Raw genomic sequence first — 5,247 nt, forward strand, 5'->3', positions numbered from 1 at the left:
ACCCTCATACCACATATTTCCCAAAGTTCAGCTCTGGCCTCCAGGTCAAGAGCTCCCATGGCTCACCAAACAAGGGCCAAACACTTGAGCATGGCCTTGTAGGCCCTCTGCCTTTTGTTCCTTCCTGTTGTGTTCTTTCTGCTCCAGCCAGTTTCACCAGCAGCTGCTTTGAGAACGTACCCTCCTTTTCTAGAGCACCCCCTTTCTTCCCTTTGAACGTGTCTTCTCTCTAGTTCCACATGCTCTGCTCTCCTCATCTTCCGAAGCCCAGACTGGCATTACCTTTTCCTTGAAGATTTCCCCGGTCTCTCTTGCTGAAAGTGGGCTGTCTTTCTTCACAGGGTTGTTGAAAGGATTGAATAAGATTATGCACAGAAGTAGAATGGTGGTTGCCAGGGGCCGAGGGGAAGGGAAAACAGGCAGTTGTTCCTAATGGGCAAAAAGTTTCAGTTATGCAAGGTGAATAACTTGTAGAGATCTGCTGTACGACATTGTGCCTGTAGTCAACAATACTGTTGTACACCTAAAAATTTGTTAAAAGGGTAGATCTCACATTAAGTGTTGTTACCACAATAAAATGAAAAGATTATGCACATGGATATGCAAAGTAAAATGCCTAGCAAATACTAGGCACACAGTATTTTTTTTTCCTTTCTACATTTTTTAATTCTTTGAATTCCAAAAGTATTTATTTCTTCTAGGGCAGCAAAGTTATTCTTCTTTACCTTGTATCATAGTTATGTGGGTGTATATCTTAATTGTTATATATCACAGTGAGAGAAAAAAAGGCACAGATTTTGATGTCTGACATCTATTTGTGTTTTTTTGTTTGTTTTTCTTTCCCTTTTGCGGTACGCGGGCCTCTCACTGCTGTGGCCTTTCCCGTTGCGGAGCGCAGGCTCCGGGCACGCAGGCTCAGCGGCCATGGCTCACGGGCCCAGCCACTCCGTGGCATGTGGGATCCTCCCGGGTCGGGCACGAACCCGTGTCCCCCGCATCGGCAGGTGGCCTCTCAACCACTGCGCCACCAGGGAAGCCCCTGACATCTGTTTTTGAGAGCTACCTCCAAAGCTCAGTAGCTGCGTGGTCTTGAATAAGTTGCTCAGCTTCTTTAAGACTCAGTTTTATTATCTGTTAGAAAAAGAAAAAAAAAGAAAAATAACAACTATCTCTCTGGTCCTGTGGATGGATTAAATGTGACAATACACGTAAAAATGGTGACAGATAACATGGCAGCAGCTCAGAGTCTTACTGTGGTTTCTTTTCTTCTTTGAGGGCAACGACTACAATGTCTACATGTTTATAACCCTAAGGCACAGAGCATGTAGCCTTGTGCATAGTCACAGCTCAGTAAATGCTTCCTGAATGAATGAATGAATAAGTGAGTGAAAGGAAGGAAGGAAAGAAGGGAGGAGGAAAGAGAAAAGATATGAAAGGGTTAGCTTACTTATATCTTCTTTGTAATACAAAAGTTACGATGGTTTCAACTCAAAGACAAGTATCTCCAAAAAGAGTAGGGATATTTCCTCTTTGTCCTAATCCTGTGCAACATTTTTAGTGACAGCAGCAATCTTTATATTTGGAAGGGAGAGCTGTTTAAAGTTCCCTAACTTTTGGAAGCCAATAGTTGATATACCAGCAGTGCCACGTCTGTTAAAGAAAAAAAGTGTTCTGACATTTGTTAAAATGGTAAGGAAGACGTTATTCAAGGCTTGTACAATAAGGGTGAACTCTATTGAAGTAGAGGAGAAAGATCAAGCTCAACTTTGAATATAAGAACAAATGGGGATTGATAGCCAAGGAGCAGAATGAAGGGGTCAGTGCATAATAAATTACTAAGAAGAGACATCAAGGGTAAGGGAACTCTTGCTAAACTGACCTATTAGGATTCTTGCTAAAGGAAGGCCAAGAACTTAGACATCAAAAGTGGGGAATGGGGAACTTGATCAGATACCAAGGGTGGGGGTATCTGAGTGATCGGGTATCAAGGGTGGGGGGATTCTCGGTAAACTGACTTAGCAGGATTCTTACTAAGACTGGGTAGGCAGAATGAAGACAGGATGGGGGCCAAGATCAAGGCCTAGTTGAGAACAGAGCTCTGAGGAGCCTGACTAAGGTTGACCACTATGCCATCATCAAGTTCCCCCTCACCACTGAGTCAGCCGTGAAGAAAACAGAAGACAGCAACACACTAGTGTTCACTGTGGAGGTCAAGGCCAACAAGCACCAGATTAAACAGGCTGTGAAGAAGCTCTATGACATTGACGTGGCCAAGGTCAACACCCTGGTCAGGCCTGACGGAGAGAAGAAGGAATATGTTCGACTGGCTCCTGACTATGACGCTTTGGATGTTGCCAACAAAATTGGGATCATCTAAACTGAGTCCAGCTGGCCAATTCTAAATATAAAAGTTTTCACTTAAAAAAAAAAAAAAAAGGAAGCCTGGGGAAAGCCGTCTGCCCTACTCCCACTGAGGAAAGCAGGAGTGGGGCAGGTGTGCTGCCCTAGAAGTCATGAAAGTTTGGCAAAATGTTATAAACATTCCTGTCTCTGGGTTTTCATTTGTGAGAGGGACATGACACCACTTTTCATCCCAACTATCTTAGTGGGTATATTAGTTGCCTGTGGCTACTGTAACAAATTGCCACAAACATGCTGATTAAAAACAACAGACAACAGAAATGTACTCTCTCACAGTTCTGTAGGTCTGAAGTCTGAAATTTGTGTCACTAGGGCAAAATCAAAGTCAGTAGTGCCACATTCCTTCTGAAGGCCCTAGGGGAGAATCTGTTCCCTGGCTCTTCCAGTATCTGCTGCCTGCTGTCATTCCTGGGCTTGTGGCCACATTATTCCAATCTCTGCCTCCGTCTTCACATGGCCTTCTCTTCTTTGGTCTGTTTCTAATCTTTCTCTGCTTCCCTCTTATATGAATACGTACTGTATTAGTCTGCTTGGGCTGCCATACAAAATGTCATAGGCTGTGTGGCTTAAACAACAGAAATGTATGTCTCATAGTTCTGGAGGCTGGAAAGTGCAAAATTAAGGTGATGGCCAATTTTGTTCCTGGTTAGAGTTCTCTTTCTGGCTTGCAGACAGCCACCTTCTCTCTGTGTCATCACATTTTTTGGGGGGTAGGGAGAGAAAGCTCTTCCTCTTTTATAAGGCCACCAATCCTCTCAGATTAGGGCCTCACCCTCATGACCTCATTTAACCTTAATTACCTCTTAAAAGTCCTGTCTCCACATATAGTCACGTTGGAGGTTGGGGCTTCAACATATGAATTTTGGGGGTATACAATTCAGTCCATAGTACATGTGATTGCATTTAGGATAATCCAAGATGATCTACCCATCTCAAGATACTTAACCTAATCATATCCATAGAACCCCTTTTTCTAAATAAGGCAGTATTTACAGGTACCAGGATTAGGACCTTGTGTCTTTGGGTGGCCACTATTCAGCCTACCACTGGTCAGCCAAATGGGTCATAAGAGCCTGGATTTATAAAAGGCTTGGAGGTCCTTCAAGGTTTTAATGGAATCCAGAGCATTATAGATTTATTCACAATAAAATAATCCTCAAGATTATTTCAAAGTTTGATCATTCTAGAGTTTTGCTGCATTGAAGTTTGTGGTGTACATAGTGACTGGGAACCTTCACTTGGCCTTTCGTCCTTTCCACTTGGATGTTTAATAAGTAATAAAATTTAACAGAATCATCGTTTTCCTCCCACCAGACTTATTCATCTCCTATCCCTCCACATGTCAGCCAACAGCAATGCATCCATCCAACAGCTCAAGCCAAAAGCCTAGGAGAGCTCCATTCCTCTCTTTTCCCTGTCTTTTAAATCCAATTGTGATTTTTAGCAAGCAGTGTGGCATGGGACCCACCAATCAGAACAGAGTCAGGCAGTAGAGCTGTCCAGGGGGGTCTCTACCATGCCAGGCATTGATATTTTAGTTTTTGGTTTTAGGGGAAGTCTGAGGGTGTTAGGCTGTTGAAGTGGGGCGCCACTTGGGGGCTTTCGGCAGTGACTGTTTACCAACTAGTATAGAATATGTCAATATTTTGGTCACTGGGTGGGCTCTCTAGGGACTTAGCAGTGAAACAGCAGCCCTTCCCGTATCCAACTTATCAAGTCCGGTCGCCTCTACATCCAAAACATGTCTTCCCAGCTGCTTCTGTCCACCTCAGTGGCTTCTACTCTAGAACTGGGCGCCATCTTCTCTTTTTTTTTCCTTTCTTTTTTTTTTGTGCCCTACACTTCACTCCATATTATATAAAACCCCAACACAATAATCCTTTGTAATTGTTTCCAGACTCAGATGGGCCAGAGGGTGGGAGGAGGGAGGACAGCAGCAAAGCTGGGAGGCTGGTGACCAAGGGGCAGCTCGGGATGCAGTGCGCAGGCACCATCTTCTCTTGCCTGAGCTTCTGCAGTAGGCCTCTAGGGTTCCCCTTCTCCCAAACATGCACCCCCTATAGTCCATTCTCCAAACAATAGCCAGAATGATCTTTTAAGAATATAAGTTATATCATGTAATTCTGCTGAAAGTGAATTCCCTTGTACATAGCACACTATGCGAACTTCTTATCCTGACCTAGAAGGACCTCATTGTTCAGCCTTTGCCCCTCTCCTCTAACCTTATCTTTCTCTACTCTCGCTCTCCCAGTAGCCTTCTTCCCATATCTTTTTTTTCCTCCCCTCATGACCTTGGCACTGGCGATTCTTTCTTGAATGCTGTTCCTGCCTAGATCTTTGCATGGCTGTCTCCTCATTCAGGGTCCAAGTCAAGAGTCAGTTGTCACCCTTCTCCACTTGTTATAATAAAATTAGATTTGTGCAAAAATGCCTTTTGTTTATTCACTCAAACTTTTATTGAGTTTTATCACTATGACCTTGGCACTCTGCTAGGTACCAAGGATACATGAACGAATAAGACCAAGTTGTTTTCCTCAAGGGCCTCAGTCGAGTGAAAGAGCCAGAAAAATAATTTCAAAGACCTCAAGTTATTTACGGTACAATGCAAAAATGAGCTGTAATGGAAGTCTTGCGGGAGCACAGAGAAGGACGTAACTATTAATAACTGTGCCTGCGGGAATCAAGGAAGGTTTTAGAGAGTAACTGACTTTACCTGGATAATTACAGTGGAGAATCCTTATTTTAGAGTGAATGAAACTGAACTAAATTATATTGTTCAATTTAAGACCTAAGATTAATCTGTGTTTGGTAAATATTTAAACAGGA

The 5,247-nt window shown here is 43.3% G+C and overlaps 1 pseudogene; it reads left to right on the forward strand.

Moving 5' to 3' along the window:
• The first annotated feature begins 1,933 nt into the window (after positions 1-1,933).
• On the forward strand, positions 1,934-2,377 carry LOC103077013 (60S ribosomal protein L23a pseudogene; annotated as a pseudogene).
• The last annotated feature ends 2,870 nt before the right edge of the window (positions 2,378-5,247 follow it).

Source organism: Lipotes vexillifer, unplaced genomic scaffold, assembly GCF_000442215.2.
Source record: "Lipotes vexillifer unplaced genomic scaffold, Lipotes_vexillifer_v1.1 scaffold312, whole genome shotgun sequence".
NCBI lineage: Eukaryota > Metazoa > Chordata > Mammalia > Artiodactyla > Lipotidae > Lipotes > Lipotes vexillifer.